Source organism: Trachurus japonicus, chromosome 6 (genome assembly GCF_045865225.1).
Source record: "Trachurus japonicus isolate A0001 chromosome 6, Traja_1.0".
Lineage (NCBI taxonomy): Eukaryota > Metazoa > Chordata > Actinopteri > Carangiformes > Carangidae > Trachurus > Trachurus japonicus.
The window spans coordinates 38,588,865-38,602,764 of NC_140912.1; positions in this window are offsets into that span (position 1 = coordinate 38,588,865).

Genomic DNA, 13,900 nt, shown 5'->3' on the forward strand with positions numbered 1-13,900 from the left:
CGAGTGGAACTAACCTCATTATCATTCATTCATTCATTTATGTGACATCACTTCCTGTGCAGCAGAGGAGGCGGAGCCACACGGAGCAGCAGCAGCAGCAACAGCAGCAACGCTCAACGACCTGATGCTGCTCAGAAGAGTTACAGAGGAAGAAAGTTTAACAGGAGGAGAAGAGGAGGAGGAGGAAGAGGAAGAGGAGGAGGAAGAGGAGGAGCAGAAAGTAGAGGAAGAAGAGGAGGAGAGGAGGAGGAGGAGGAAGAGGAGGAGGAGAAAGTAGAGGAGGAAGAGGAGAGAAGGAGAAGGAAGAGGAGGAGGAAGAGGAGGAGCAGAAAGTAGAGGAAGAAGAGGAGGAGAGGAGGAGGAGGAGGAGGAAGAGGAGGAGGAGAAAGTAGAGGAGGAAGAGGAGAGAAGGAGAAGGAAGAGGAAGTAGAGGAGGAAGAAGAGAGAAGGAGAAGGAAGAAGAGGAGGAGGAGGAAGGTGGAAGAAGAGAGAAGGAGGAGAAAGTAGAGGAAGAAGAGGGGGAGGAAGAAGGAGCAGAAAGTAGAGGAAGAAGTAGAGGAGGAAGAAGAGAGGAGGAGGAGGAGGAAGTAGAGGAGAAGAAGGAGCAGAAAGTTTAACTAGAGGAGAAGGAAGAGGAGGAGGAAGAAGAAAGAAGGAGGAGGAAGAGAGGAGGAGGAGAAGGAGCAGAAAGTAGAGGAAGTAGAGGAGGAAGAAGAGAGAATGGGAAGGAGCAGAAAGTAGAGGAAGTAGAGGAGGAGAAAGTAGAGGAAGGAGAGGAGGAAGAAGAGAGAATGAGAAGGAGCAGAAAGTAGAGGAAGTAGAGGAGGAAGGAGAGGAGGAGGAGCAGAAAGTAGAGGAAGTAGAGGAGGAAGGAGAGGAGGAGGAGCAGAAAGTAGAGGAAGTAGAGGAAGAAGAAGAGAGAATGAGAAGGAGCAGAAAGTAGAGGAAGAAGAGGAGGAAGAAGAGAGAAGGAGGAGGAGAAAGGAAGAAGGAAGAGGAGGAAGGAGAGAAGGAGGAAGAGGAGGAAGAAGAAGGAAGAGGAGGAGACACTGACCTCCTGCAGAAGATCCTGAGGCCGGTGAAGGTCCGGGAGGCGCGGGGGCAGCGGGGGGCGGGGGGGGCGGCCGGGGGCAGCTCGGGGTTGGAGGAGGAGGAGGAGGAGGAAGAGGAGGAGGAGGAGGGGACGGGCTCCTCTCCTCCCTCTCCCTCTGGAGGGGAGGAGGTGCTGTGCTGCTCCTCAGACGAATCCATCAGCTCCTCACGCTCTCATCCTCTCACAGGAGGAGGTGCAGCGCAGTGTGTGTGTGTGTGTGTGTGTGTGTGTGTGTGTCTACAACAACACAACTCCTAAGGAGGAGCAGGAGCAGGAGGAGGAGGAGGAGGAGGAGGAGTGAGACCTCCTCACTTCCTCCCTAAGTCTCTGCTCCTCAGTCCAGAAGTTTGAAATGGTGACAGAGTGAGACCTCCTATCTGCTCCTCTCTGCTCCTGCTGCTCCTCTCTGCTCCTCTCTGCTCCTCCTGTTCCTCTGCTGTTTCTGCTCCTCCTGCTCCTCTCTGCTCCTTCTACTCCTCTCTGCTCCTCTCTGTTCCTCTCTGCTCCTGCTGCTCCTTTCTGCTCCTCTCTGCTCCTCCTGCTCCTCTCTGCTCCTCCCTGTTCCTCCTCTTCCTCTCTGCTCCTGCTCCTCCCTGTTCCTCCTGCTCCTCTCTGCTCCTCCTGCTCCTCTCTGCTCCTCCTGTTCCTCTCTTCTCCTCCTGCTCCTCTCTTCTCCTCCTGCTCCTCTCTTCTCCTCTTTGCTCCTCCTGCTCCTCTCTGCTCCTCTCTGCTCCTCCTGTTCCTCTCTTCTCCTCCTGCTCCTCTCTTCTCCTCTTTGCTCCTCCTGCTCCTCTCTGTTCCTCCTGCTCCTCCTGTTCCTCTCTGCTCCTCCTCTTCCTCTCTGCTCCTCTCTGCTCCTGCTGCTCCTTTCTGCTCGTCCTGCTCCTCTCTCCTCCTCTTCCTCTCTGCTCCTCTCTGTTCCTCCTCTTCCTCTCTGCTCCTCCTCTTCCTCTCTGTTCCTCCTGCTCCTCTCTGTTCCTCCTCTTCCTCTCTGCTCCTCCTCTTCCTCTCTGTTCCTCCTGCTCCTCTCTTCTCTGTTCCTCTCTTCTCTTCTCTGCTCCTCCTCTTCCTGTCTGCTCCTCTCTGTTCCTCCTCTACCTGTTGCTTCTCCTCTCCTCTCCTCTCTTCTTCCTTCCTCTTCTCTTCTCTTCTTCCTCTCCTCCGTCCTCAGACTCGACTCTCTCCGCTCCGCTCACTCTTTTACTTTTATCTCTTTAGCTCTGTGACTCCCTCTCTTTCTCCCTGAGCCCCGCCCACCCCCGGACCCTCGCGCTCTGATTGGCCGAGAGCCGAGGGGAGCCCCGCCCCCTCTCCCGGACCCTCGCGCTCTGATTGGCCGAGAGCCGAGGGGAGTGCGCTGCCGCCTGCTGGAGCCTCAGAGCCGCTGCAGCTGCTAAAAAAAGAGGAGGAAATGAACTCATTTCTCCTCCAGAGCTGCAGCAGCCGAGGACACACACACACACACACACACACACACACACACACACACACACACACACACACACACACACACTGTACATACAGTGTGTGTGTGTGTGTGTGTGTGTGTGTGTGTGTGTGCACATATTTATATTTAATCACTGTTTAGAGACATGAGACCAGAGATCTGGACAGATGTTCCAGGTGAGAGGCAGACGTGGGGGCGGAGCTTCTGGACCGTCGTTACTAAGGGACGAGGGGGCGGAGCTTCTGGACCGTCGTTACTAAGGGACGAGGGGGCGGAGCTTCTGGACCGTCGTTACTAAGGGACGAGGGGGCGGAGCTTCTGGACCGTCGTTACTAAGGGACGAGGAGGCGGAGCTTCTGGACCGTCGTTACTAATGGACGAGGAGGCGGAGCTTCTGGACCGTCGTTACTAATGGACGAGGAGGCGGAGCTTCTGGACCGTCGTTACTAAGGGGGGACGAGGGGGCGGAGCTTCTGGACCGTCGTTACTAAGGGGGGACGCGGGGGCGGAGCTTCTGGACCGTCGTTGCTAAGGGACGAGGGGGCGGAGCTTCTGGACCGTCGTTACTAAGGGGGGACGAGGGGGCGGAGCTTCTGGACCGTCGTTACTAAGGGACGAGGAGGCGGAGCTTCTGGACCGTCGTTGCTAAGGGACGAGGAGGCGGAGCTTCTGGACCGTCGTTGCTAAGGGACGAGGGGGCGGAGCTTCTGGACCGTCGTTACTAAGGGACGAGGGGGCGGAGCTTCTGGACCGTCGTTACTAAGGGGGGACGAGGGGGCGGAGCTTCTGGACCGTCGTTGCTAAGGGACGAGGGGACGGAGCTTCTGGACCGTCGTTACTAAGGGACGAGGGGGTGGAGCTTCTGGACCGTCGTTACTAAGGGACGAGGGGGCGGAGCTTCTGGACCGTCGTTACTAAGGGACGAGGAGGCGGAGCTTCTGGACCGTCGTTACTAAGGGACGAGGAGGCGGAGCTTCTGGACCGTCGTTACTAAGGGGGGACGAGGGGGCGGAGCTTCTGGACCGTCGTTGCTAAGGGACGAGGGGACGGAGCTTCTGGACCGTCGTTGCTAAGGGACGAGGGGGCGGAGCTTCTGGACCGTCGTTGCTAAGGGACGAGGGGGCGGAGCTTCTGGACCGTCGTTGCTAAGGGTCGAAGGGGCGGAGCTTCTGGACCATCGTTGCTAAGGGACGAAGGGGCGGAGCTTCTGGACCGTCGTTGCTAAGGGACGAGGAGGCGGAGCTTCTGGACCATCGTTGCTAAGGGACGAAGGGGCGGAGCTTCTGGACCGTCGTTACTAAGGGACGAGGGGGCGGAGCTTCTGGACCGTCGTTACTAAGGGACGAGGAGGCGGAGCTTCTGGACCGTCGTTACTAAGGGACGAGGGGGCGGAGCTTCTGGACCGTCGTTGCTAAGGGACGAAGGGGCGGAGCTTCTGGACCGTCGTTACTAAGGGACGAGGGGGTGGAGCTTCTGGACCGTCGTTACTAAGGGACGAGGGGGTGGAGCTTCTGGACCGTCGTTACTAAGGGACGAGGGGGCGGAGCTTCTGGACCGTCGTTGCTAAGGCAGGTACTGATGTGATGTCCCATAATTCATTGCAGCGACAAGATTTAAATGTCTGAAGGAGGAGATGAAGAAATAAAGAGTTTCACTTAGAGCTGGGTGCAGTTCATTATCGCTGTGGCGACGCATCACGATGCGTCACGTGATGATTTGAAGTCGATTAATTAACGTCGATGCTTTGGCACAAGACCGGAACAAAAAACACGTAACCGGAACGTTAGCGTGTTGTCGGACCACAACAAACGGAGCTGAGCCGTCACTGAGCTAGTAGAATTTATATACAGTCTGAGATAAACACCGTTAGCCCTGCTAATTTACATAACACACCTAAACAAACGGCAGTAACTAAGCTAACGGCAATAGTAGCTAAACAAACGGCAGTGGCTAAGCTAATGGCAGTAACTAAGCTAACGGCAGTAGTAGCTAAACAAACGGCAGTGGCTAAGCTAATGGCAGTAACTAAGCTAACGGCAGTAGTAGCTAAACAAACGGCAGTGGCTAAGCTAATGGCAGTAACTAAGCTAACGGCAGTAGTAGCTAAACAAACGGCAGTGGCTAAGCTAATGGCAGTAACTAAGCTAACGGCAGTAGTAGCTAAACAAACGGCAGTGGCTAAGCTAATGGCAGTAACTAAGCTAACGGCAGTAGTAGCTAAACAAACGGCAGTGGCTAAGCTAATGGCAGTAACTAAGCTAACGGCAGTAGTAGCTAAACAAACGGCAGTGGCTAAGCTAATGGTAGTAAATAAGCTAACGGCAGTAGTAGAGCAGAGCCGTGAGCTGCTCAGAGCTACGCTACGGAGGCTCATTATGGGATTTCTTGGTTTCCCTCATCATCAAACTCATCAAATACACAATCCAACAACTCCACAACGCTCTGGTGGACAAGTTGTGAGCTGCACATTCACCACGCTATGAGATAATAACACAACGTTACCACACAGAGTTGTTTTAGAGGGAAATTCATGCAAAACCACTGATGCACGTTGCCTTCAGGGACAGTTTTTCATCAACAGTCTCTGTATTTCCCTCTAAAACAACTCTGTGTGGTAACGTGACGTTATGACATCACAGAATCGGCACGGCAAGTTTTTATCTAGTTAGTTCAGACTATGTGATGTCACTGTGATGTCACTGTGTAAAGATGAGTGTGTGTGAGGTCTAAGCTCCGCCCCCTTCACACACTCACCTGCTCTCACCTTCACTGTGATGGAGAGAGAGAGAGAAGAAGGAGAGGAGGAAGAGGAAGAGGAGCTGGATGAGCTGTTGGCCGCCGCCCACAGACGTTTACATAAAGACAGAGCAGCCCACACTGAGGAGGGGGGGGGGGGTAGCTGCTCGGCCGCTCTGAGACCCACGCACACTCGTTCACCACGTGCACGAGGACGAGGAGGCCCCGCCCCCTGAGGACCAGCTGAAGGGTGAGACGGTTATTTTAGACAGCCAATTAGAAGACAGGAGCAGGAGGACACACACACACACACACACTGACACACACACACACACACTCTGAACACACACACACACACACTCTGAACACACTCTGAACACACTCTGAACACACACACACACGGCTGCAGAGAGCATCAGGTCAGTGAACGCACCACAGACAGAAACCGTCTGGTCAGTGAACAGCTTTTTGGACAATCTGCTTTCTCCATTAAAGTCACACTGCAAAAACTAAAATATCTTACCAAGAATACTATTTGTCTTATTTCTAGTCAAAACAAATCTAATTCTACTTAAAATCAGACTCATCACATTAAAAGCAGCTTGTTTTTAGACACTTTTTACTTCTTTCAAGCAGATTTTCACTTGAAATAAGTAGAAAAATCTGACAGTGGAGCAAGTTTTTCTTTCTTATTACAGACACCAAAAACTTGCTTTCACTGGCAGATTTTTCTACTTATTTCAAGTGAAAATGAGTTTGAAACAAGTGAAAATGATCTAAAAACAAGTTCATCTTTAGGTGATGAGTCTTATTTTAAGTGGAAAGAGATTAGTTTTGACTAGAAATGAGACATTTTGACAAGAAATAAGACAAATATTCTTGGAAAGATGTAGAGTTTTTGCAGTGCATAGGGAGGTGGAACTCTGTACCAACACACATAAGACACTCAGGAAGCCTATAGTAGAATTGAAGTCCAGCCTAAAGCTCCTGCTAAAAGAAACACACAAGTGTAACCACCTATGACTGACAGACATGTACTCTGATCACACTGATGGATTTATACAGCGGTATGTATTGTTTCATTTTTTATGTATTGTATTGTATTTATTGTTCTGACGGTGGTTGTTTCTTCTGTCTGCCTGTATAGGGACAACAGATGTAAATTAGCTGTCGAATTGAATTGAATTGAAAACTTTATTGAACAACATTAGACAAGTGTTCAAAAGGATTAAAACACAATAAAGCCCAAAGGCTTGTTTCCATTGTGGTTCTATTTGATGGTAGACAGCAGCTACACATGGATTTAAAACAAGGAAGACAAACACACAACACATGGACTAAAAACATGGGAGAGAGACACTAAGGCACATAGACGACAACATTGAAGAAAAAGAACAAGATGAAATAGATAAAACAAGGGAATTAGGTCCCAAACAGAAAAAACAAAACATTTAACAGACACACAAACAAACAATACAATAATCTAGTGCTTCACGGCTCAGCTAACTCTGGTACAATTACTTTAATTGTGCGCTGTCCCTGTAAAAGTAAAATAATTGAAATAAAAAAAGTGAACTTGTGGTATATTGATGTGTTGATGAAAAGAAGGGATCACCGGCACCGACACGGCTTCACTTGTATTCAAAAAGGAGTTAATTACAAGACAAAGAACAGTGTCAAAAATACCAAATCCCGGAGCATCTCTGGTGCCAATGTGAGATCTCTCTCTCTCTACCGGCCCAAAGCTCTGACCTTAGATCTGTTTCTAACTCCAAACACTCCACCTTCTCCAAACTAAGGAATGCAACTAATCAACAAAGATAACCTTGATCTGGATCATTTACTTTCTGGCATTTAACCTCTTCGACCAAATCGATAACTTCTGGGCTACCGTAGGTCAACGGAAGAAGATGCCCTTGATCTATAAGGTTTCAGCCTTTAGGCCAAACAAAACAATCATCAGCTTTCCAACAGACCAAACTGCTTCTAGGCAGCAGGATATGGAACCCATGAAGCAGAGCATCAGTTCACACATTCCTTCAGTTCAGAGAAAGCACACACACAAAGAAGAATATAAGACAATTCGGTGGATAAAACACTACAGTTTATTACAAGAAAAAGAACAGTGTCAAAGAATGTTGAATCCTGGAGCATCTCTGGTGCCAATGTGAGATCTCTCTCTCCGGCCTACAGCCTTCACCTTCTATACGTTTCTAATTCTAAAACTCCACCTTCTCCAACAGAAGGATCTACTGTAGTCTGGATCTAAAAACAGAATCTAACCTTCTGACATTTAACCTCTTGACCAGGCTAACTAAACTCACTTTTTGTCTGTTGTTGTGGTCTTTTATTTCTTGTTTTTATGAGGTGAGATTTCTCTTATAAACCCCTCTGGGCTTCTTTAATCTCACCTGCACATCTGGTTTGCTGTTTTTATGCTGTTTTTTCTTGCTTGTTAAATTGTGCAAATAAATTAAATCTAATATATATATATATATATATATAAACATAGATAAGGTATCAAGTATCCCCAAAAACCATGACCCACAGAAAAAGGTGAATGACAAGGAACACATTTCTCAGGATACATTCCACAACACCTAATCCAACCATCTTTATGCTGTAAATGTATGTGTGTGTCTTTCTCTCTTATATGATCTACATTTATTTATATTTATTCCATTTGAATATAAACTGTTACTCATCACAAATGAAGTTCTTATCTAAATGGTGAATGACCTCTGACCTCTGACCTCTGACCTCTGATCCCTTAATGAACCTTTAGGCTGAGAAAACACCACGAAGAACAGAAGAAAAAAACCTTCAGGTGGATAATAGACTGCAACCCCGAGCATCGTCTGTAGAGATGACAGCTGTGACAGAAAACACACCCTCACACACACACACACACACACACACACATAATCACATCAGCCTGATGCTGCTGCTTCACACACTTTGGTCTCTTTGAAGTTGTGTTTTGTGTTTTGTGTCTGTGACTCGTTACAGGTCGACCTGAGGGAGGCCTGTGGTCCTGGTCGGGGTCTTAACAAGTCTTAAAAGCATTGAATTTATGAAATTGGAAATAATAACCTTAAAAAGACTTGAAAAAGTCTTGAATTTTGATGTCTGGGTCTTAAAGTTGTGCTGTATTTAACTTCTCCATGTTGCATTTTTCGTCAAAAGTTTCATTTGTCAACCACGATCATCTTTGATCGATGTTCTTCTTGGTGACTTATGGACAGTGGAATAAATCTTGTACTGTGGAGCTACTGTGGTATTATCATACAGTGAGATTTTGATATGTTTATTTATTTATTTAAAAGGGACAATACACATTAATGAACATCCGTACGTGTGCACAAATGTAAATGCGTCAGAGTTAGCAACTTGCTAATTTGCATCCGTAGTCCCCTGGCAGGTAACACACAAACAAGAATTATACAGTGGTTCACAATCATATACACAGTCACACCTATACACAAAGTGATGTGATCTGTAAAGGGCCTGGTATAAAGGGCCAGTTAGTGCCATATCATGATGCCTTATGATACTGCAATAAATAAATCTCATGGGCTTGTTATTGAGGTGTTGTAATATTGTGAGATTGTGATATTGTTACATCCCTAGCAGACACAAAGAGCAGAAACATAGTGGGATGATACAGTTCATTTACAGTGAACGCTCTGAAATTCAAGGATTTCACTTTTCTTTGTCGGTCGGGCAGTGAAATAGGTGTTACATTTTGATATAAATGGTCTTAAAAAGGTCTTAAAAAGATCAAATCAAATCAAATCAACTTTATTTATATGGCACTTTTCATACATGACATACCGGTAGGCTACAAGACTTGAACTGAACCTGAAGGAAGACCAGGTCCAGGTCTAGGATGCTGCAGCAGCATCAGGACCAGCAGCAGCAGCAGCAGCGTGGGGGCGGCGTGCAGGTACGTCGTCCCTTACATAAAGCTGTAGTGTTATGAAACGCTGCGCTGTGATTGGCCGTGAGTCAGCGGCGCTGAGAGCGGAGCTGGGTTATGTCATCTGAAGGGTTCTGTGGGCGGAGCTGTAGGACTCTTCAGGTCCCGGCTGCTGTGGCTCCCTGTGCTGGCATCAGACCTGCGATCAGGGATCAGCTGACCCACAGCCGCTGCTACACGCTAAGATACATGCTAAGCTACATGCTAACACAAACTCACCACAGGTTCAGTGAACGCAACACTGCAAAAACTCAAAATCTAGCCAAGAATATTTGTCTCATTTCTAGTCAAAACAAATCTCATTCTACTTAAAATAACAGTAGAATAACAGCAGCTTGTTTTTAGACACTTTTTACTTCTTTCAAGCAGATTTTCACTTGAAATAAGTAGAAAAATCTGATAGTGGAGCAAGTTTTTCTTTCTTATTACAAACACAAAAAACTTGCTTTGACTGGCAGATTTTTCTACTTATTTCAAGTGAAAATTAGTTTGAAATAAGTGAAAATGATCTAAAAACAAGTTAATTTTTAGGTGATGAGTCTTATTTTAAGTGGAAAGAGATTAGGCAAGGCAAGGCATCTTTATTTCTATAACGCATTTCATACCAAGGCAACTCAATGTGCTTTACATAAAGACAAAACATAAAAAAAGAAGAAGCATAAAACAGAATAAAAACAAACACTAAAAACAGAGTTAAAAGCAGGAGCAAATAAAAGTAAAAGAAAAGAAAATAGATAAAGTTTTAAGTTCTCAGCTATAAGCACGTGAAAAGAGAAATGTTTTTAACCTGGATTTAAAAGTGCTGACAGTTGGGGCTGATCTCAGTTCTGCTGGTAGTTTGTTCCACTTGTGAGCAGCATAACAGCTAAATGCTGCTTCACAATTTTAGTTTTGACTAGAAATGAGACAAATATTCTTGGAAAGATGTAGAGTTTTTGCAGTGAACACGTCTGAGGTCGTTTCCCCGCCGACCGACAGGAGCTGAACGTTGTAATGTTGTTGCTTTCACCTCTTGGTTCATCATCTTAATCTAGAAAAATAACACAAGAACAATTAAACCAAGTTCAAGAACAATACTAAACATTTGCCAAGAATGTTTTCATTCATCAAGAATTAAAGTCAGAGGTTGGAAGACGATCACATACCGTCGTAGTTCCCACCATAAACGGAGATTCATACGGCGGCGTTATTCTCATGACTCGCCACGAAACCGAAAGTAAAGAAACGCTGGTCGGCTCGCCCAGCATTTCCACCACCACTAATAATAACAAAATAACCATAGAGACAAAACCATAGATTTATCTAAAATGGACCATTAACAAGTGGTAACGGAGATTCATCCACATTAATATCAGACTTTGTTATTGTCGCGGAATTTTTTGTTCTGCCGCTGGAGAAATTAAACTAGTTGAACATCTGAAGGCTGCTTCCAGAGTCCAGTGTGTGTGTGTGTGTGTGTGTGTGTGTGTGTGTGTGTGTGTGTGTGTGTGTGTGTGTGTGTGTCTTGTTCTCGTCAGACTTTGAAGCGTCCTCCTGGCTGTGACAGCGGCGTCACCTGCAGCAGGTGTTCTGGCTGCTGATTGGTCTGGTGTGAACGTGAGGAGGAAAACAGATCCCAGATCAGAGAGGGCAGACGGGACGTTAACGAGGTTACCGTTGCTAACGAGGTTACCGTTGCTAACGAGGACGAGGGGACGAGAGGACCAGGGATCCTCGCTGTGTGATGTCACAGGCCTGGTCACTGGATGCAGCCTCCTGATTGGTCACAGGGACCAGAAACAAGAACCACACTGCAAAAACTCTACATCTTTCCAAGAATATTTGTCTCATTTCTTGTCAAAATGTCTCATTTCTGGTCAAAACTAATCTCTTTCTACTTAAAATAAGACTCATCACCTAAAAATGAACTTGTTTTTAGATCATTTTCACTTGTTTCAAACTAATTTTCACTTGAAATAAGTAGAAAAATCTGCCAGTGAAAGCAAGTTTTTTGTGTTTGTAATAAGAAAGAAAAACTTGCTCCACTATCAGATTTTTCTACTTATTTCAAGTGAAAATCTGCTTGAAAGAAGTAAAAAGTGTCTAAAAACAAGCTGCTTTTAATGTGATGAGTCTTATTTTAAGTAGAATGAGATTTGTTTTGACTAGAAATGAGACAAATATTCTTGGTAAGATTTAGAGTTTTTGCAGTGCAGAGCTGGAGGAACAGAGAGTAGAGTGAGATCAGCCTGAGATGAGGGAAACCGGATCAAACCGGATCAGCATCAGTTACTACTGGTTCTCCTTGAAGCTTCTGAAAAGATTCACACCTGTTACGGCGTGTTCACACCGGGCGCGAGGCAAATCTTTTGCGCGATAAGATTACATACAAAGTCAATGTACAGACGCGAATGGACGCGAATTTGTGCCGGCGGCGCAAATGGCGCGACGCGAATGAAGCGAAAACGCGAAATTCGCCCGTTCACCCTAACCCTTCACTTGAGTTCAAAATATTGAACTCAAGTGAAATATTCACGCAAATGCTGCGAGTAAAAACAAATATTCCAGCGGGCAAACTCGAGCGAGTAGAGCGAGGCGAATATTTCACTCGCGCCCGGTGTGAACGCACCGTTAGAATGCACCTGTGTCCTGTCCTGACATGTTGAGGACCGTTCCAATGCATTTCCTATGGGACAAAAAAATCTGAAAATGTTTAATATTTGAGAAAAAAAAGGTATAAAGAGTATAAAAAATGAATGTCCAGAAGAAGCTGCACAATTTGATGTTTTAATAGTTGAAGTAGCAGAAAGTATACAGGAATAGTTGGACTGCAAAAAATGCTGGAAGATGTGAGAATTCCTAGAAAGAGCATTTCCATAAGGAGAATGCGTGTGAATGCTGAAAGCCAGAGCTGAAGCTGAATCAGCAGAAGAAACTGACAAAGAGAGGAAATGCAGGAATGAGGGTCAGCGTCAGAAGCTGTGGAGACTCGTGGATGGAGTGAGGATGACGCTACAGTTTTCTCTGCTTCTACTATTGATTTTCTTTTTTCTATTTTGATTTACCAGTGCAAACATGTAACATAGAAAAAAGAAAATAAATAGTAGAAGCAGAGAAAACTGTAGCGTCATCCTCACTCCATCCACGAGTCTCCACAACGTCTCCACAGCTTCTGACGCTGACCCTCATTCCTACATTTCCTCTCTTTGTCCATTTCTTCTGCTCATTCAGCTTCAGCTCTGGCTTTCAGCATTCACACGCATTCTCCTGATGGAAATGCTCTTTCTAGGAATTCTCACATCTTCCGGCCTTTTTTTGCAGTCCAACTAGTCCTGTATACTTTCTGCTACTTCAACAATTAAAACACCGAATTGTGCAGCTTCTTCTGGACATTCTTTAACAAAAAAAATACTTGTTGTACTTTTTTTCAAATATTAAACTAACTCAGATTTTTTTGTCCCATAGGAAATGCATTGGAACGGTCCTCAACACGTCAGGACAGGACACACCTGTCTCTATGACAATAAACTGAGTCTCTCTTTGGTTTGTGGACAAAACAAGACATTAGAGGACGTCGTCTGGTGGTTTGAGAAACACTGACTGATGTTTTTAAACATTTTTTAACCTTTTATTGACCAAACAACTAATCGATTAATCGTTTAAATAATTGATAGATGAATCGATAATGAAATTAATAGTTAGTTGCAGCTCTAGTTTACAGCTCTGTGTTTATATAACAGTATATTATTCTGTTTACATTTTCCCTTCCTTACTTTACATGTGAATAACAATAGTTTCCTTTCCCTGGAGGCTCTACTGTAAAACTATACAACTCTGTAGTGATGAAGCTCTGGACTCAGACTGAGAGGAAACGATGCTTCACTGCTGCTCTGAACACGTTGACCTGCAGGAACAAGATGCATTCTGGGTAAACTGACTGTTAGATGAAGGAGAGGGAACAGAGCATCACCACGGAGACTGATGTGGTTTCCTCTGGCGCCATCTGCTGGAGTGGCCAGATACTCACCACAGAGTACCCTACTGCTGCAGGAAGTAGCCTACTACTGTAACTAACTACTGCTGGAGCAGCCAGAGTACTACTGTAACTAAATACTACTGGAACTAACTAAATACTACTGCAGGATTACTACTGGAACTAAATACCACTGTAACTTTTACTTTACTTTATTAGTTTATTTGGGTGGGACAGTGACATTAATGAACATATAAAAACATGTAAATGTGCCGGATTATTTATTTATTTATTTAAAAGGGACAATACACATTAATGAACATTCGTACGTGTGCACAAATGTAAATGCGTCAGAGTTAGCAACTTGCTAATGTGCATCCGTAGAAGGGGCAGGTAACACACAGACAGACAGAAATACACAAGAATTAAACAGTGGTTCACAATCATATACACAGTCGTACCTAGACATAAAGTACATGTGATCTGTAAAGGGCCAGTTTCTAAGGTGCAAGTGCAAGTTTAAATAGATAAAGTGCAGGTCTAAATGGATGGATCCAGAATGTGATGGCCCACACCAGGACATTGGAGACAGTAGCAGTTATAAGCACCATTCACACACAGCAGCAATGATCATAGCAGCTTCTAACTAACCTAACCCTAACCCTAATGTCCATCCACAGTCCCAGAACATAA